This window comes from Schistocerca nitens, chromosome 3 (genome assembly GCF_023898315.1).
Source record: "Schistocerca nitens isolate TAMUIC-IGC-003100 chromosome 3, iqSchNite1.1, whole genome shotgun sequence".
NCBI classification, from domain to species: domain Eukaryota; kingdom Metazoa; phylum Arthropoda; class Insecta; order Orthoptera; family Acrididae; genus Schistocerca; species Schistocerca nitens.
Window position 1 is genome coordinate 862,475,375 of NC_064616.1, and position 22,077 is coordinate 862,497,451.

Sequence of the window (22,077 nt, forward strand, 5' to 3'; positions counted from 1 at the left end):
AGCCGACAAAGGACGACTGATTTCCTGCGGTTAGCTCGCATGGATGACCGCGACACAGTCGTCGTCTCCTTAATGGCACGGGGTTTATTGGGCGTGATCCGATCGCGCCATTCAGCGTCCCAAAGCGCAAAAACTTTTCGGCGGAGGACTGCCTGCAAATCAGTCTCTGGGAGGCCAACATCCAGAGATGGTTTACTCGTGGCCTCTTTCGCCAGGCGGTCAACATGTTCATTGCCCGGGATACCGACATGACTGGGGGTCCACACAAAGACCACAGAGCGGCCGCAACGGGCAAGAGTATGCAGGGACTCTTGGATAGCCATCACCAGACGAGACCGCGGGAAACACTGGTCGAGAGCTCGTAAACCGCTCAGGGAATCGGTACAGATAACGAAGGACTCACATGAGCAGGAGCGGATATACTCTAGGGCACGAAAGATGGCGACCAGCTCAGCAGTGTAAACGCTGCAGCCATCCTGCAAGGAACGTTGTTTGGAATGGTCCCTTAGATTGAGCGCATACCCGACACGACCAGCAACCATCGAACCGTCAGTGTAAACAATGCCAGAGCCCTGATACGCGGCCAGGATGGAATAAAAGCGGCGGCGGAAGGCCTCTGGAGGGACTGAGTCCTTCGGGCCCTGTGTCAAGTCGAGCCGAAGGTAAGGGCGAGGAACACACCATGGGGGTGTATGCAAAGTGGCCCGGAAAGGAGGTGGAACAGTGAAAACCCGAAGCCCGGAGAGAAGCTCTTTGACGCGGGCCGTGATTGGACAACCAGACCAGGGCCGACGTTCTGGCAGATGGACGACCGATTGCGGGAACAGGAAACGATAGTTTGGATGCCCGGGCAAGCTTAAAACATGGGCAGCATAAGCGGCCAGCAAACATTGGCGCCGTAACCGCAGGGGAGGGACACCTGCCTCCACTATTATGCTGTCCACAGGGCTGGTGGGGAAAGCACCAGTGGCAAGCCGTATGCCGCTGTGTAGGATTGGGTCCAGTACCCGCAGCGCAGATGGGGATGCTGAGCCATAAGCCAGGCTCCCATAATCCAGATGAGACTGAATTAACGCCTGGTAGAGCCGTATCAGGGTAGATTGGTCGACGCCCCAGCGGGTGTGGCTCAAGCATCTCAGAGCATTTAGATGCCGCCAACACGCCTGTTTAAGCTGCCGAATCTGAGGCAGCCAAGTCAGCTGGGCATCAAAAACTACACCCAAAAACCTGTGGGTCTCCACCACAGCAAGGAGTTCGTCGGCAAGATAAAGCCGCAGATCAGGATGGACTGTTCGGCGCCGGCAGAAATGCATAACGCAGGTCTTGGCAGCCGAAAACTGAAAACCATGCGCTACAGCCCAAGACTGCGCCTTGCGGATAGCGCCCGGTAGCTGACGTTCAACAGCTGCAATGCCAGTAGAGCTGTAGTAAAGGCAGAAGTCGTCAGCATACAGGGAAGCGGAGACAGAATTTCCCATGGCCGCAGCGAGCCCGTTAATGGCTATTAAAAACAGGCAGACACTTAAAACAGAACCCTGTGGCACACCGTTCTCCTGGACGTGGGAGGAACTATACGAGGCCGCGACTTGCATACGGAAGGTACGATACGACAGAAAATTGCGGATAAAAATCGGCAGAGGACCCCGAAGACCCCATCCATGAAGCGTAGAAAGGATGTGATGACGCCATGTCGTATCGTACGCCTTCCGCATGTCGAAAAAGACAGCAACCAGGTGCTGACGGCGGGCAAAGGCAGTACGGATGGCCGACTCCAGGCTCACCAGATTGTCAGTGGCAGAGCGGCCTTTACGGAACCCACCCTGAGACGGAGCCAGAAGGCCCCGAGACTCCAGTACCCAATTCAAGCGCCGGCTCACCATCCGTTCAAGCAACTTGCAAAGAACGTTGGTGAGGCTAATGGGACGGTAGCTGTCCACCTCCAGAGGGTTCTTTCCAGGTTTCAAAATGGGGATGACAATGCTTTCCCGCCATTGCGACGGAAACTCCCCCTCGACCCAAAGACGGTTGTAAAGATCGAGGAGGCGCCGCTGGCAGTCCACTGAAAGGTGTTTCAGCATCTGACAGTGGATGCCATCTGGCCCAGGAGCGGGATCAGGGCAAGTGGCTAGGGCACTGCGAAATTCCCACTCACTGAATGGAGCATTGTAAGATTCTGGGTGGTGGGTGCGAAACGAAAGGCTCCGACGTTCCATCCGCTCTTTAATGGAGCGGAAGGCCAGTGGGTAATTGGAAGAAGCGGAACTAAGAGCAAAATGCTCTGCCAAGCTGTTGGCAATTTCGCCCGAGTCTGTACAAACTGCTCCATTCAGTGAGAGCGCAGGGACGCTGACAGGGGTCCGATAGCCATAGAGGCATCGGATCTTGGCCCAGACCTGCGATGGAGAGACATGGAGGCCAATGGTGGACACATACCGCTCCGAGCACTCCTGCTTGCTTTGGCGGATAAGGCGGCGGGCCCGCGCACGCAGCCGTTTGAAGGTGATGAGGTGTTCAATGCAGGGATGTCGCTTGTGACGCTGTAGCGCCCGCCGGCGATCTTTAATCGCTGCAGCGATCTCAGGCGACCGCCAAGGCACAGTCCGCCGCCGAGGGGACCCAGAGGAATGGGGAATGGCAGATTTGGCGGCAGTAACGATGCCGGTGGTGACCGATTGAACCACAGCATCAATGTCATCATTAGAGAGAGGCTCAATAGCGGCAGTGGAGGAGAACAAGTCCCAGTCAGCCTTATTCATAGCCCATCTGCTAGGGCGCCCAGAAGAGTGACGCTGTGGTAGTGACAGAAAGATTGGAAAGTGGTCACTACCACACAGGTCGTCATGCACACTCCATTGGACAGACGGTAAGAGGCTAGGGCTACAGACTGAAAGGTCAATGGCGGAGTATGTGCCATGCGCCACACTGAAGTGTGTGAAGGCACCATCATTTAAAATCGAGAGATCGAGCTGCGACAATAAACGCTCAACAGTGGCGCCTCGACCTGTTGCCACTGACCCACCCCACAGAGGGTTATGGGCGTTGAAGTCGCCCAATAGCAAGAAAGGTGGCGGCAACTGGGTTGTCAGCACAGCCAGGACATGCTGCGAGACATCACCATCCGGTGGAAGGTAAAGACTGCAGACAGTAACAGCCTGTGGCGTCCACACCCGAACAGCGACAGCCTCTAAAGGTGTTTGGAGAGGGACAGACTCGCTGTGCAGAGTGTGAAGGACATAGAGGCAGACGCCACCAGACACCGTTTCATATGCTGCCCGGTTCTTATAATAACCCCGATAGCCACGGAGGGCGGGGGTTCGCATTGCTGGAAACCAAGTTTCCTGAAGAGCAATGCAGAAGAAAGGGTGAAGGCTGATAAATTGGCGGAGCTCAGCTAGATGGTGGAAGAAACCGCTGCAGTTCCACTGGAGGATGGTATTGTCCATTGCGGAGAAAGGCGTGACGGGACTGGGAAGGCAGATTACGCCGCTGGGTCACCTGCTGCCTCCGATGGAGCACCCATGCAAGTGCTATCCATTGAGTCTGAGGGATCGGCGAGATCGAGGTCCTCAGCGGACGCAAGGATCTCCACCTCACCCTCAGACGCAGAGCTTTTAGGTAGCGGTGGAGTAGGTGCCACCGCAGGTGTCTTGGACTTACGGGTCTTCAAAGTCGTTTTCTCTCGCTGTTCCTTTGGTTGCCGTTGTTGAGGGGGCTTATTGGAGTCAGTCTCCGGGACCGAAGAGGATCGCGAAGCCCGTCGACCAGCGACCTGTGGCTTCTTCAGCCACTGGTTGGTGTCTGCTGTGCCGCTGGTAGGAACCTGGGAAGGGAGTGACCCAAGGGATCCCTTCCAAGCGAGAGAAGCCGAAGAAGACTTACGCTTCTCCGGCTTAGAAGTGGGGACTGGTGTCCCCGGTGGTTTAGTGGGTGCTTCTCCCGAGGTAGATGGTGTGGGAGCAACAGCGAGAGAATGGGCCCCCATCGTCAAGGGGGCAAGTGAGGTCCTCTGACTCTGAGAGCTGACTGTATATCTTGCAGCTGAAGGAGCTGGAGCAGGGGTGACAGTGGAGGCATAAGAAGACATCATGCGCACGGGATGTAGCCGTTCAAATTTCCGCTTTGCCTCAGTGTAAGTCAGTCGGTCCAGGGTCTTATATTCAATGATTTTGCGTTCTTTCTGTAAGATACTGCAGTCCGGCAAGCAAGGGGAATGAGGCTCTCCACAGTTGACACAGACGGGAGGCGGAGCACTTGGAGTATCGGGATGAGATGGGCGTCCACAATCTCGACATGTGAGGCTAGAAGTACAGCGAGAGGACATGTGACCGAACTTCCAGCACTTAAAGCACCGCATCGGGGGAGGGATATAGGGTTTGACGTCACACCGGTAGACCATCACCTCGACCTTCTCTGGTAAGGTATCACCTTTGAAGGCCAAGATGAAGGCACCGGTAGCTACCTGATTGTCCCTTGGACCCCGATGAACACGCCGGACGAAATGTACACCTCGGCGCTCTAAATTGGCGCGCAGCTCGTCATCAGACTGCAAAAGGAGGTCCCTATGGAAAATAACACCCTGGACCATATTTAAACTCTTATGTGGGGTGATGGTAACGTGAACATCCCCCAACTTGTGACAAGCAAGTAACCTGCGTGACTGGGCAGAGGATGCCGTTTTTATCAAAACTGACCCAGAGCGCATTGTGGACAAGCCCTCCACCTCCCCAAACTTGTCCTCTAAATGCTCTACAAAGAACTGAGGCTTCACGGATAGAAACGAGTCACCATCAGCTCTGGTACAGACGAGATACCTGGGCGAATACACGTCACTGTCATTCATTGCCTTTCGTTCCTCCCATGGTGTGGCCAGGGATGGGAACGATTTGGGGTCATAAACGTTAGCTTTAAAATGAGCCCTCGAATGCTTAGAGACTGCTGGTGGCTGGCCGCCAGCGAGAGATGATGTACCACGCTTCATTGCGGGTCATCCGCCCTGATGCCACCTACTCCGACCAAGGGCCCTCCCCACGGGCGCCACCCAGCCGCAGCAATAGCCACCTGGAAGGATGGCCATTGCCGGGAGTCCTGATGCCCCAGGGAGATGGGCATCTACTCCTTGGCATACGTGGGGAGTTAATGGCGCAGGCATCAGTAGAGCGATCCCTGTGTTGTCAGGGGGCTACAACCAACAGGGTACATGGCGGCCCCACCACAACGGACTGGCTACCGTGCTGGATCTTAGGTGCAAAAATGTCCAAGGTCATCGTCGCAGTTAAAAGCAACACTGCAGAGTGCAGCATGGTAATCGCACCCAGGGACGTATCCTCGCCCAAGAGATGGAAAACGAGCGGGACACCATTGCAACGACGAAAAAGCCGGCTAAAGGTCTCAATGCATGACGGATACAGTGCACCATGTAAGGCGCCCTTCCCCAATTGGCTCGCTCTTCGGAATAATTTAGAAAGATGGAGGTCAAACCCGAGAGGGGACCATCACATAAGGCCGAAACATTTGAGACTCCTTTTAGTCGCCTCTTACGACAGGCAGGAATACCGCGGGCCTATTCTAACACCCGAACCCGCAGGGGGCGGTGTGACCTGTGCTTTCTTCTAACTACTGGGCACAGTTTTTTTTGTTCGAGGGACCTATACTAGCTTATAGTTAAAAGAGGGGCTAGCACAGCCACAAATTTGGTAGAGAACCCAACAGGGGTTCCATTGGGGCCTGTAGCTTTGTTCAATTTTAGCGATTTCAACTGTTTCTCAACACCACTCTTACTAACATCTATATCATTCATCTTTGCAGATGAGCGAGAACTAAATTAGTGCAGTACCTATCGATTTTCATTTGTGAAGGAGCATTTGAAATCAGAGTTCAGTGTTTCTGCTTTTGCTTTGCTACCCTCAATTTCAATCCCTGTCTCATCCGTGAGTATCTGGACATTAACCTTAGTACCACTAAGAGCCTTTACACATGACCAAAATTTCTTTGGGTTTTGTGAGAGATCCTTTGATAATAATAAGCTACAGTAGTCGTTCAAGGTTTCACACATTGCCCTCTAAGAGTGCCAAACATGTATCACTCAGCATCTCCTTATTTCTACCCCTATGTTTTGTTTTATATCTATTGTACAGTAGTCTGTTTCTTTACAGAGACTGTACGCTATGGAGAGTCTCTCACATCATGAATTATTTTGCTGGGTACATATCTATAAAATGTACGGTGAACTACTCTTGTAAACCTGTGCCATGGTCCTCTTATATGATCCTCTACAGAGCTAAATGTTTTGAATTCTTACTGAGGTACTACATTACTGCATGCCCCTTTTATCTAGTTTGCTGAAAATATAAATCCTTCTACTTGTGTTAATTGCCCTGTGTACTTTAGTAATCATTGTAGCTACAATTGCCTCATGGCCAGTGATACCAGTTTCTATGTGGAGATCCACAAAGTGTTCAGGTCTATTTGTTGCTGTTAGATATTTCCATCATTAGTGGACTTCCGAGAAATCTGTTCTAGGTAGTTCTCAGTGAATCCATTTTATAGTGTTTAGCAGCATGTCTTGTCACACCCACAATTGAAGTCTTCTCCATAACAATAATATGATTCGGGAACTTATGTACTAGTGAAATTTGTTTTTTTCTAAAGTTTTCAGATACATTTGGAGGTGCGTCTGGAGGTCAATAGAAGGATCCAATTACGAGTTTATGCCAACTTGAGTGTAAACAAATCATCAGATGCTTTCCTTACTGTTTCCACAGTCAAAAGTATGTTTTTGAAATTCTTTATTGTTTGGGGAAAGAAATACAGTCACTGTCAAAATTACAATTCTTTGTCTTTGGCTATCTACCCACTGCAGCCACATATCTATTATTAATACAACATGGCACTGTTTTTGTAGTAGGCCTCTTGCAAGATGAGTTTTTAGGTTTCTTGTTTTTCATTGCTTCTTTTTTTATCTTGGTGATGTTTACCATGTGACTGTCCATAGTTACCTATGTTACTCGCCTGGAAAGCAGATTTCCAGGAATAATTACAGTTATTACAGGCAGTTTTTCCATTAATATCATTTCCGTGAACTGACATATATTCTATGTACCAGTATAAGCCATATTCCTCCATCAACTGTGTTCCCTCATTACCACTACTCCCACATACTGCGAGAGAGAACCTACGGTAGTAGTGTTCTGAAACTAAGAGTGGAACCAACAGTATCAATGAAAATTTGAAAAGCAGCAAATCTGGCTCTGAGTCTCTTCTGACACAAATTTTCATTAGTAATAACATATGCAGTTCTTTTTAGCTTTATCCATTATTAGTGGTAGCAGCTGTGTATGAGGTTAATGGCAATTTTAATATTCAATACAACCAAACCTTTCAGCAACAAAAATATTAAAAATTATGTCTCTCATCTTCAGCTTTACAGTTCAGTACAACTAAGACTCCATGACTACATTACCCTGCATACTGTTGTGGGGCAGATACATAAATTTCACACCTGGACATTACAGATGTAAACAAACTGAATGATGTCACAATCATATTTGGTGACCTCATGAGCAGGTCTTATGTGCTATTCTGCCAAGGATTTGTAAATAAGCCCTAGTGCATCAAAGCACTCTATCAGTTCTGGCTCAAAGCAGACACAGGGACTGGGTGATTTATACTGTCCTGGCATTCAGCTTACACACAGGGATCATATCAGTGTGAAGAAAATTTCAGCAATGGAGTGGTCGCAGCATTAAATTTTACTCATGAAAATGGATTTTATATACCCTAAACACATAAAGTGTATGTTTTCTTTATTTATTTTCTGATTGAAACAGACATTTGTACCCAATATAGGAAACTCTTTTGATGAAGTGAATCTTGATATGGAATCTGATTCAGTCTATCAGGTGAATGTTCTTGTCTTGTTCCCAGCTTTTGTGAAGGACTGAGACTTAAAAAAAAAAAAATAAAATAAAATAAACACTGTTTTGACTCATAACATTTCACTTTTAAGGTGACGTGGAAATTCTAATGAATTGCTAATACTCTGAGACTTTTATTTTCTTATCGAAGGACCCCCAAGGTTTTATGTTCCATGAAATGCACATTGATATTTCAAAGCTTGTTACCACTTGCAGAGAGCGGCTGTGACAGTTTCAGATTTCCCCATAATACACAATATATGATATGCTAGAACTGAAGAAAAAAAAGAGTAGGCTTCAGCCTGTATAAAGGCAGAACTACCACAGATGCATCAAGGTCCACGAAACTGGTCCCCGTAAGTCTACCTAGGTCATTAGCCTCACGTTACAGACACAAGGCAAAGAGGTAAAATATCAAATTCTACAGGACAACTAGTTTTTGTATGTAGTACGTTTAAAATTCATCACAGAATTTCACAAATAAGACTATGTTGTTATTTGAAATGTATGCCACCAGAAATTCTATCAATGTAACATCAAAATGTTAAATAAACATCTTTTACTAAGTGATTTCCTGTGAGTATTCAATTTCTCAAGTGTCTGTTGTCGCAAATATGTGATATACCTGATTATATCTGAGAGGTATAACACATCTTACATTTGACCTTATGTACTCTGTAATATTTCATTACTGGTTACAAAATATGATTTTTGATTTTTCTTTCTGGTAGTAATTTATTGAGGGATTAAAGGGCGAACTAGTCCCTGTTTCCAGAACTTAGGAAAAACACTTGTGGTCAAGGAGTGGTTGAAGATATCTGTTATAGTGGACAGTCGTGGGTCAATAATAAGCTTCATCATTTGGACTGTGATGCCATCATGTCCTGTAGATGCTGATCTGACATGCATGACAGTATTGAAAGAAACATGCTTCAGATAGAACTTTTTGTTGCTACAGTCATTTACCCCCATGAAGTAATCAATGCGTGTCTGTTTCACTTGTGGTTCAATTGTGACTGTAGGTAACATGAAGTACTGCTTCAGTTCAACTGCGACAATGGGATCAGCTGCAGCTTTCACTTTGCCTGTACCAAGACCATGCAGGTTTTTCCACAGGGCAGCTGGGCTATTTCTGTTCTTGATTAATGTATGGGAATGCCTCAGTTTTGCATTTCTCACAGCCTGACTGGCTTTTACACTTCTGCTTGTAAGCAATATGATTTTCAGATGTGGGACTTAGTTTGTATATCCAATATGCAGGACCTCTGAGAGTCAAAAGTTGGTTTAGTTATTCAGTTAACCAAGGTGCATGTTTCTTTCTTATTTTTCTGCTCGTCAGGGGAGCCTACTTCTCATATATATGAGTAAGTTTGTAAGTAGACCCATGGAGTTTTTCGTTTATGACCGAGAAGGGAATAGAGGATGTCCCCCAAACTATTTATTGTACCTTACTTGCAAGAACAGATGAATTAATGACCGAAGCTGGTATGAGGGCACCTACACTCCTTGTCAGTAGATTTTCATGTCAATATCATTGTTAACAATGGCAGTACATACCTGAATGAAAACTGAATGACTATGTCATTAACTTCTTCATAATCTACCCCAAGTGAATCATTAATATAATGATCTTGCCTTCTGCTACCATTTACTCATTAACAGTATGCCTTGGAATTTGTGTGTATAACAATCTCCAACAACGATAAAAAATGTACACAGTATCTACGTCAATACAGTTAAATGCACTGCTGTTTTCCAGATGTCAATACTCTCAGTCTACGATTTGAAAAAAAGTCTCTTCCAAAAGAAATGTAGTCACTTTACCACTATGTTAAACAGAAAGAAGTGTACAATGAGTGCAGCGAAATACCTGTAATGTTATGACTAGGTCACTTATACTTCCAAGATACAACAGAGCAGATTGAAACATTCTCAGGTGAATCATTGTGGCAAACTTTTAAAATATTCGGACTTCAGACCAATTTGTTATCATCAGGCAAGTTGTGGACTGATGCCAGGAGGCTAGCGCAGTTACGAACCAGCATTCTGTCGAAGGTTCATATTCCAGCTCTTGGATCCTAACTGTTTCTAAATATGTATTGTTGGTTGACATTTGCTTTTTTTTACTCTCATTTTCTGGTATTAAGTTTATTTTTAATTTTTTTTTTAAGGAGACCGTGGTCAGCATCACAATCTTTACTGACACTGACTGTAAATCCTAAACTTATTTGCTGCTCATGTCCAGTGCAATGTTTTTCCACAATTCTGACAGTTTACCAAGTGTATGACAGACTGCACTGGCAAGAGATGTAGTAAAATTCTAACTTGCAGAAGACCAAATCAGTTTTTACATTGTCCACAATCAATCTAAAGCAGAATATGAGTTCACTTTATCATTTTCCTTAATACAGTTGATCCTAACAGGGCACCAGTATATGGAAGAAAGGCTGTCGTTTCTCTGCGAAGGTTAAACAAAGAAATGAACATATGAAAGCTGGGGGTGTTGGATGGAGTAGTAATGGGCACAGTAAGGTCTGCAGGCAGTGAATCTAGGTATGTAGATACTGCAGGTTTGTTGTGCAATACGAGTAACACCCCCCCCCCCCCCCCTCCCCTGGGGATGTTTATTAAGAGCTGGGTGTTCTTTGTTACCAGACTTAATAAAGAAATTATTCATTTCATTGGATGTGATACTGGTTGTATCACTAGCAGTTCTGTTAGTATTACCAAGATGATTTGATAATGTTCCAAGCAGCCTTGCATTTGTTTTGTGATTGCTACATACAATTATCATTTTCCGTTTGTCTCCATTTTATAATTTCTGATCTGTACCTCTTCTTTAGCTGAAAGTACTGAAGTACATCTTCTTCATTGTTCTTTGATCTGTTATAAAGATTAATGACATGTGTTCTTAATTTTTTGAGGTCAGGTGTGAACAATTGATGTAAACTTCTATGATAACTTTTGATTGGTTTCCCCTTGTATCTTTTTAATATTTTTGGATGCACTTATTACATGTAGTGGAAACAAGATTGACAAAGGACATTTTTTAGCTTTAATTAATCCTGCCAAGTCCACCTTTTCCATCAAACACAACATCTGGAGGAGAATGCAAACACTCATATTGGTCATCCCCCCAATAGTACTTCTCTGAAAGAGCTGCCTGGTGCAATGACTTCTTGTAGCATGGTACCTGGCCTGGGAGACTATCTAAAGCAAATAGAAAGTCAAGGGAAATTCTGTAACCCAAATGAATGTAGTAGGCACAACTTAAGTATGTCCTGTGTAACTCCTCTACAGTCCACTTTATGCAGATTAGGAAATCCCAACACATCGGGTACAAGACTCAAAGTAAGCAACTCTATCTGACAAGGTTCTGGGAAACTCAGACACCGGCTTTTGCATTGCAGGACTGTCTATCAGGCAAGACTCAAAAAGCAAATAAAACTCCTGCCCCAACTAAAATCTGAATCTCATAACTGTTCCTCTGAACCTTCATCCTAACATGTTCAGAAGAGATGTGTTATGAATATTCAAATATTTATTGAAACAAAAAGCAAATTAACTTACAGTAACGGTAGCATGACCACCTATCGCACTTACACTAAACATTATTTTCAACTGACTCTTCTTGATTAATTTAATATCTTGTTCACAATCAGTGATATTCATATAAACTTCTGAATAACTGAAAACAGTATCACTCAACATATTTCATCATACAGACTCCTAAGTCACTTTTACAATATATTATTGAAATTTCATCAGTTTGATTCAACAAATTAATTAATGTAAACTGTTTCCAGAAGTATGTAGGTAATTACAACCAAACAGTGTACATTAAATTTAAGTAGAATCCAACAATTAATAAACAAGTTTTAATTAGAGCTTTTCTTGTATTTCCTGCCATAAGTACGACACTATTTTTCTTTGGAATATTTTGAGCATACACTTGATTTTAAATTTCTCACTATTTCTGCATGTTACATAAATTACGTGACTTTCAAGTGATGGCGGCTCTGCCAAACACACTCAAGTTCAAATTACAGTTATACCTAATTAACAAATGAAAATAAAATAAAATAACGTACTGGACAATATAATGTCATTTCATTGCCTGAAAGCACACCAGTTTTTTTTTGACAAAAATTATCAGTTGATGACTTCTAAATGTGGTTAATCCATTAGAGTAGACACTTTACAAACAATGCGAGCATCGTCCAAAACCACTAATATTTTTGGAATTACATTTTTTTCTTTTTCTTAAAAGTTGATGTCCAATGACGAAACAGTGGAAATATATCACAGAACTGCTGCTAAATTCTCATGTTTCTTCCCTACAACAGAAATGAAACACAAAGATTAAAAAAAATTACATACAAAGCATACAAAGAACTAAAAATTCTAAATGCAATGCAGCAGAACAGATCAACTATCAAAAACCTGAGATGTTGAGAGGCATAAATGTTTCACTTATTATTTGCAAAATATAACAATGAAACAGAAGATAAATATGTCAAATAATATGAAACTTCCTGGCAGATTAAAACTGTGTGCCCGACCGAGACTCGAACTCGGGACCTTTGCCTTTCGCGGGCAAGTGCTCTACCATCTGAGCTACCAAAGGACGACTCACGCCCGGTACTCACAGCTTTACTTCTGCCAGTATCTCGTCTCCTACCTTCCAAACTTTACAGAAGCTCTCCTGCGAACCTTGCAGAACTAGCACTCCTGAAAGAAAGGATACTGCGGAGACATGGCTTAGCCACAGCCTGGGGGATGTTTCCAGAATGAGTTTTAATCTGCCAGGAAGTTTCATATCAGCGCACACTCCACTGCAGAGTGAAAATCTAATTCTGGATGTCAAATAATAGTTTAAACGTTGAACGGCTACAGAGAACATAAAACATGTATGGAACTAGGAAGACTATGTAATGTAATACTGAAAATACTAAGCATGGCCTTACACACACTTGTATTTATAAAACCATGTTCACTGTGCAAGAGCTACTATTTCAGCTTATCACAAATAATGACAAACACCACATATGGTACACAATCCTACTTGCTGTGTCACTTGGGGATCCAGAGGGTAAATGTCTGTCCACAGAACTTTGAAAGTTTGATCTCTGGTCATTTCTAGAAGCACCTCCCAACAATATGAAGGCTAATACAATGTGGCATTAAGAGCAACAATTCACTTCATGGCTATTTTACTCTAAGTTGCTGTCTAAAGCTACATACAACATAGAAAAATAGTAGGGAATCTGCTAGTATTATTGCGTGGTTGTAGAAGGATGATTTGCTAGTATTTAATATGTTCTATAACAACAGAGATGAGGTCACATAAATCATTTACCCACTTATGATATTTAACTAACTAATATATAAAATTTCCTTGCCCAACACTTAAAACACAACATATGCTAAAATAAAAATGTAAATATAGACCATAAAATATTCTGCTCCATATATTTACATCAGTACAGTTTTCCTAAAAGATAAAAGAAGTCGACCTTAAGTAAACTTAACGCTTGGTATACTTTGCCAGCTGCACCAGCATGCACATTTTATGAAATATAATGACACAGCAACACCAAAATCAAACGCATTTGATATGAGAGGGAAAATTTTATTTGGATAAGGAACTATTGAAAATTCTGATTTGTTTTGCAGAAAGGAAAGGAAAGGAAAGGAAAGGAAAGAAAAGGAAAGGCTAAAAAATAAAAATAACAGCACGAACAGAGAAATAATGAACTTCTGATATTTGTAGTTTTTCTCAGCTCACAGGGGGTATTTTTTTCCTCTAGGCAAGACAATAACATAGATGATAAAAACATGGGGCGACGTGCTGATATAAAAGCATTTAGAGACGTAATACACCATATAAGAATATTTGGAACAACACTTATAAGAGCTTTAATAATAATAATAATAATAATAATAATAATAATACCCGTGGAGGCCCGGGAAAAGAATAGGCCTCCGGTATGTTCTGCCAGTCGTAAAAGGCGACGAAAAGAACAAACCACTAATAGGGCTAACCCCCCTTTAGTGTGATTAGTTGGTTCAGGACAGAACTAAAGAAGCCTCGGACAAGCGCCGTCATGGTCGGGGACGACGCTTGAACCCTGTGCCCGCCCACAATGGTAACGACACTGCTAGCCAACTGGAAAATGATTTAAATCCAAATAGAGGTGTTTTGCAGGATATGCTTCCTGCAACCACCATAGAAGGAAAACAAAGACAGAGGATGAGATGGTCAGATGAAGTTAATCGACACCTCATGTTCTGTTATTACCAAGCAACAAACCTAGGAACCAACACAACTGGATACAGATCACAAGTATACACAACATTTATTACCAGATACCCAGAATTAAAATTTTTAACAGAACAACGACTAGCTGATCAGATCCGTATAATAATCAAAAATAACAGGATACCCCAGTCAGAATTAGAAAACATCAAACAACAAGTACAACAAATACTGGAACAAAATAATGTGCAATCAGAAGAAGAAGAAAATACAGTAATGGACTCAAACATCCCAGAGCAAACAAACAAAGACCAACACGCACCAATTAAACAATCAGAGGAAAACGAAATCCTAAGACAGCCACCAGAACAAGCACAAATAGAACACGAAGTGACAATGATGTTAGATATAGAAGAAAAATTTCAGCTGACATATATAGAATACAAAGACACAAATACAGACATTAGACCATTCTTGCATAGACCGCCAAATAACCCACAAGTCGAAACAACAATAAAAACTATCAACACAATCATACACAACAAAATAAATGAAAACACAACTATGGAAGAGTTACAACTACTGGTTTATATAGGAGCACTCACTACACTAAATATACACACTAGACAGAGATCAGAACCAACCAACACACAGAAGAAACCCACAAAACCAGCATGGCAACACAGGCTACAGATCAAAATAGAAAAACTGAGAAAAGACATCGGACAGCTAACACAATTTATAAGAAATGAAATCTCGGAAAAAAAACGAAAAAGGTTAGGTAAACACTCACAACAAGAAGCGACAGAGAAATTAGACGAAAAGAAGCAGAAATTACAAGCATTGGCCAAACAACATAGAAGATACCAAAAAAAGTGAAAATAGAAGGAAACAAAACCAAACATTCAACACAAACCAAAAGAAATTTTACCAGACAACAGATAACACACACATTAAAATAGACAATCCACCAAACATAACAGACATGGAACACTTCTGGAGCAACATATGGTCAAACCCGGTACAACATAACAGGCATGCATGGTGGATACAAGCAGAAACAGATACGTACGAGATGATACCACAAATGCCTGAAGTGATAATTTTGCAACATGAAGTCACCCAAGCAATTAATTCTATTCACAATTGGAAAGCCCCTGGAAAAGACAAAATAGCAAATTTCTGGCTAAAGAAATTCACCTCAACACATTCACATCTAACTAAATTATTTAACAGTTACACTGCTGACCCATACACATTCCCTGATACACTTACACAAGGAATAACTTATCTGAAACCTAAAGATCAAGCAGACACAGCGAACCCAGCTAAATATCGCCCCATAACATGCCTACCAACAATATACAAAATATTAACTTCAGTCATTACACAGAAATTAATGACACATACGACACAGAACAAAATTATAAATGAAGAACAAAAAGGCTGTTGCAAAGGAGCACGAGGATGTAAAGAGCAACTGATAATAGATGCAGAGGTGACATATCAAGCTAAAACTAAACAAAGGTCGCTACACTACGCATACATTGATTACCAAAAAGCTTTTGATAGTGTACCCCACTCATGGTTACTACAAATATTGGAAATATACAAAGTAGATCCTAAATTGATACAGTTCCTAAACATAGTAATGAAAAATTGGAAAACCACACTTAATATCCAAACAAATTCAAATAATATCACATCACAGCCAATACAGATTAAGCGTGGAATATACCAAGGAGACTCATTAAGTCCTTTCTGGTTCTGCCTTGCTCTGAACCCACTATCCAACATGCTAAATAATACAAATTATGGATACGATATTACTGGAACATACCCACACAAAATCACACATTTGCTATACATGGATGATCTAAAACTACTGGCAGCAACAAATCAACAACTCAACCAATTACTAAAGATAACAGAAGTATTCAGCAATGATATAAGTATGGCTTTTGGAACAGACAAATGTAAGAAAAATAGCATAGTCAAGGGAAAACACACTAAACAAGAAGATTACATATTGGATAAGCACAGCGACTGCATAGAAGCGATGGAAAAAACAGATGCCTATAAATATTTAGGATACAGACAAAAAATAGGAATAGATAATACAAATATTAAAGAAGAACTAAAAGAAAAATATAGACAAAGACTAACAAAAATTCTGAAAACAGAACTGACAGCAAGAAACAAGACAAAAGCTATAAATACTTTTGCCATACCAATATTGACCTACTCATTTGGAGTAGTGAAATGGAGTAACACAGACCTAGAAGCACTCAATACACTTACACGATCACAATGCCATAAATTTAGAATACATCACATACATTCAGCAACAGAAAGATTCACATTAAGCAGAAAGGAAGGAGGAAGGGGATTTATCGATATAAAAAACCTACATTATGGACAGGTAGACAATTTAAGAAAATTCTTTATAGAACGAGCAGAAACTAGCAAAATACACAAAGCAATCACTCATATAAATACATCGGCTACACCACTACAATTTCATAACCACCTCTACAACCCTTTAGACCACATAACATCAACAGATACGAAGAAAGTAAATTGGAAAAAGAAAACACTTCATGGCAAGCACCCGTATCATCTAACACAGCCACACATCGATCAAGACGCATCCAACACATGGCTAAGAAAAGGCAATATATACAGTGAGACAGAAGGATTCATGATTGCAATACAGGATCAAACAATAAACACCAGATATTTCAGCAAGCATATTATTAAAGATCCCAATACCACAACAGATAAATGCAGACTTTGTAAACAACAAATAGAAACAGTAGATCACATCACAAGCAGATGTACAATACTAGCAAATACAGAATACCCCAGAAGACATGACAATGTCGCAAAAATAATACATCAACAGCTTGCCTTACAACATAAACTTTTAAAACAACAAGTTCCTACATACAAGTATGCACCACAAAATGTACTGGAGAATGATGAATACAAATTATACTGGAACAGAACCATTATAACAGATAAAACAACGCCACATAACAAACCTGACATCATACTCACCAATAAAAAGAAGAAATTAACACAACTAATCGAAATATCCATACCCAATACAACAAATATACAAAAGAAAACAGGAGAAAAACTTGAAAAATACATCCAACTGGCTGAGGAAGTCAAAGACATGTGGCATCAGGATAAAGTTGACATCATACCAATTATACTATCAACTACAGGAGTCATACCACACAATATCCACCAGTACATCAATGCAATACAGCTACATCCAAACACATATATACAACTACAGAAATCCGTAATTATTGATACATGTTCAATTACCCGAAAGTTCCTAAATGCAATATAACACATACCGTACAGTTAATAGGAAGTGACGCTTGATCAAGGTCCGCGTCACTTTCCATTCTCAACCAGACTTAACGTCTGAGAAAGTAAAGAAATAATAATAATAACCGGTATGTTCTGCCCGTCGTAAAAGGCGACGAAAAGAACAAACCACTAATAGGGCTAACCCCCCTTTTAGTGTGATTAGTTGGTTCAGGACAGAACTAAAGAAGCCTCGGACAAGCGCCGTCATGGTCGGGGACGACGCTTGAACCTTATGCCCCCCCAAAATGGTAACGACACTGCTAGCCAACTGGAAAATGATTTAAATCCAAATAGAGGTGTTTTGCAGTATATTCTTCCTGCAACCACCCTAGAAGGAAAACAAAGACAGATGATGAGATGGTCAGATGAAGTTAATCGACACCTCATGGTCTGTTATTACCAAACAACAAATCTAGGAACCAATACAACTGGATACAGATCACAAGTATACACAACATTTATCACCAGATACCCAGAATTAAAATTTTTAACAGAACAACGACTAGCTGATCAGATCCGTGTAATAATCAAAAATAACAGGATACCCCAGTCAGAATTAGAAAACATCAAACAACAAGTTCAACTATTACTGGAACAAAATAATGTGCAATCAGAAGTAGAAGAAAATACAGTAATGGACTCAAACATCCCAGAGCAAACAAACAAAGAACAACACGCACCAATTAAACAATCAGAGGAAAACGAAATCCTAAGACAGCCACCAGAACAAGCACAAATAGAACACGAAGTGACAATGATGTTAGATATAGAAGAAAAATTTCAGCTGACATATATAGAATACAAAGACACAAATACAGACATTAGACCATTCTTGCGTAGACCGCCAAATAACCCACAAGTCGAAACAACAATAAAAACTATCAACACAATCATACATGACAAAATAAATGAAAACACAACTATTGAAGAGTTACAACTACTGGTTTATATAGGAGCACTCACTACACTAAATATACACACTAGACAGAGATCAGAACCAACCAACACACAGAAGAAACCCACAAAACCAGCATGGCAACACAGGCTACAGATCAAAATAGAAAAACTGAGAAAAGACATCGGACAGCTAACACAATTTATAAGAAATGAAATCTCGGAAAAAAAACGAAAAAGGTTAGGTAAAATCTCACAACAAGAAGCGACAGAGAAATTAGACGAAAAGAAGCAGAAATTACAAGCATTGGCCAAACGACATAGAAGATACCAAAAAAAGTGAAAATAGAAGGAAACAAAACCAAACATTCAACACAAACCAAAAGAAATTTTACCAGACAACAGATAACACACACATTAAAATAGACAATCCACCAAACATAACAGACATGGAACACTTCTGGAGCAACATATGGTCAAACCCGGTACAACATAACAGGCATGCATGGTGGATACAAGCAGAAACAGATACGTACGAGATGATACCACAAATGCCTGAAGTGATAATTTTGCAACATGAAGTCACCCAAGCAATTAATTCTACTCACAATTGGAAAGCCCCTGGAAAAGACAAAATAGCAAATTTCTGGCTAAAGAAATTCACCTCAACACATTCACATCTAACTAAATTATTTAACAGTTACACTGCTGACCCATACACATTCCCTGATACACTTACACAAGGAATAACTTATCTGAAACCTAAAGATCAAGCAGACACAGCGAACCCAGCTAAATATCGCCCCATAACATGCCTACCAACAATATACAAAATATTAACTTCAGTCATTACACAGAAATTAATGACACATACGACACAGAACAAAATTATAAATGAAGAACAAAAAGGCTGTTGCAAAGGAGCACGAGGATGTAAAGAGCAACTGATAATAGATGCAGAGGTGACATATCAAGCTAAAACTAAACAAAGGTCGCTACACTACGCATACATTGATTACCAAAAAGCTTTTGATAGTGTACCCCACTCATGGTTACTACAAATATTGGAAATATACAAAGTAGATCCTAAATTGATACAGTTCCTAAACATAGTAATGAAAAATTGGAAAACCACACTTAATATCCAAACAAATTCAAATAATATCACATCACAGCCAATACAGATTAAGCGTGGAATATACCAAGGAGACTCATTAAGTCCTTTCTGGTTCTGCCTTGCTCTGAACCCACTATCCAACATGCTAAATAATACAAATTATGGATACAATATTACTGGAACATACCCACACAAAATCACACATCTGCTATACATGGATGATCTAAAACTACTGGCAGCAACAAATCAACAACTCAACCAATTACTAAAGATAACAGAAGTATTCAGCAATGATATAAATATGGCTTTCGGAACAGACAAATGTAAGAAAAATAGCATAGTCAAGGGAAAACACACTAAACAAGAAGATTACATATTGGATAACCACAGCGACTGCATAGAAGCGATGGAAAAAACAGATGCCTATAAATATCTAGGATACAGACAAAAAATAGGAATAGATAATACAAATATTAAAGAAGAACTAAAAGAAAAATATAGACAAAGACTAACAAAAATACTGAAAACAGAATTGACAGCAAGAAACAAGACAAAAGCTATAAATACTTATGCTATACCAATATTGACCTACTCATTTGGAGTAGTGAAATGGAGTAACACAGACCTAGAAGCACTCAATACACCTACACGATCACAATGCCACAAATATAGAATACATCACATACATTCAGCAACTGAAAGATTCACATTAAGCAGAAAGGAAGGAGGAAGGGGATTTATCGACATAAAAAACCTACATTATGGACAGGTAGACAATTTAAGAAAATTCTTTATAGAACGAGCAGAAACTAGCAAAATACACAAAGCAATCACTCATATAAATACATCGGCTACACCACTGCAATTTCATAACCACTTCTACAACCCTTTAGATCACATAACATCAACAGATACGAAGAAAGTAAATTGGAAAACGAAAACACTTCATGGCAAGCACCCGTATCATCTAACACAGCCACACATCGATCAAGATGCATCCAACACATGGCTAAGAAAAGGCAATATATACAGTGAGACGGAAGGATTCATGATTGCAATACAGGATCAAACAATAAACACCAGATATTTCAGCAAGCATATTATTAAAGATCCCAATACCACAACAGATAAATGCAGACTTTGCAAACAACAAATAGAAACAGTAGATCACATCACAAGTGGATGTACAATACTAGCAAATACAGAATACCCCAGAAGACATGACAATGTAGCAAAAATAATACATCAACAGCTTGCCTTACAACATAAACTTATAAAACAACACGTTCCCACATACAAGTATGCACCACAAAATGTACTGGAGAATGATGAATACAAATTATACTGGAACAGAACCATTATAACAGATAAAACAACACCACATAATAAACCTGACATCATACTCACCAATAAAAAGAAGAAATTAACACAACTAATCGAAATATCCATACCCAATACAACAGATATACAAAATAAAACAGGAGAAAAAATTGAAAAATACATCCAACTGGCTGAGGAAGTCAAGGACATGTGGCATCAGGATACAGTTGACATTATACCAATTATACTATCAACTACAGGAGTCATACCACACAATATCCACCAGTACATCAATGCAATACAGCTACATCCAAACTTATATATACAACTACAGAAATCTGTAATTATTGACACTTGTTCAATTACCTGGAAGCTCCTAAATGCAATGTAACATATACCGTACAGTTAAAACGAAGTCACGCTTGATCAAGGTCCGAGTCACCTTCCATTTTTAACCAGACATAACGTCTGAGACAAGAAAGAAATAATAATAATAAAAAAGGAAAGAGAGAGAGAGAGAGAGAGAGAGAGAGAGAGAGAGAGAGAGAGAGAGAGAGAGAATATACAGATGACAACTTTCAGTACCATCAAGCCTATTTTGAATTATGGTTATCAGCTTTCTCACATCACAGAATTCCACAATTACACGACCATGTAAATTCCTGAAGATAATTATGACTCTTATTCCATATTTCATTATCTCTGCATTTATATGATGCAGAACTGGGCTTGTTTATGTCTCTTGTTGGACTAAGAGGCTCAAAACAGCCATTTCTTTCAAATTTTGTGCCACTAACAATAAATTAAGTCATACTTACAGAATTTCATCATACAGTGCCCGAAATTTAGGTATTATGAACACTGTCAGGAAAACAGGACTTGTTGAGGCAACATCTGGCAAGCGAACAAAATGACTTTTGCATAAAAAATTTAAGCAATTTATCCAGCAATTTATTTTATGCAGAAGCAGGACCCTTGTCAGTAATGGCTGATGCAGTGCACCTCAATTTTCCTGCTCACCAATAATGGTGGATGTTACTGAAAAACTCTTCATGCTTTTGTGAAAGACCAATGAGAAAAAGTGTAGGACACTGTCAATTACAAGTACTTCAAATGAATAAGGGCACTACTCCCAGAGTAAAAAACTAGCTATGTGTGCAGCTTGCATCGCACTCACCAACTGCCCA

General features: G+C 40.9%; 1 protein-coding gene across 2 annotated transcripts in view; it reads right to left on the reverse strand.

Annotated features, from left to right (window-relative positions):
* Positions 1-11,436: 11,436 nt before the first annotated feature.
* LOC126249793 (probable 28S ribosomal protein S6, mitochondrial) overlaps positions 11,437-22,077 on the reverse strand; it is a 62,241-nt gene continuing 51,600 nt past the window's right edge. Inside the window, exons 5-6 of one of the 2 annotated variants that reach the window (XR_007545664.1) lie at positions 21,709-21,784; positions 11,437-12,250 (exon numbers count right to left, since the gene is read on the reverse strand). The gene's annotated coding sequence lies outside the window, so the exon portion shown is untranslated. The remainder of the gene's footprint in view (positions 12,251-21,708; positions 21,785-22,077) is intronic. The other variant, XM_049951480.1, reaches the window with a different exon arrangement.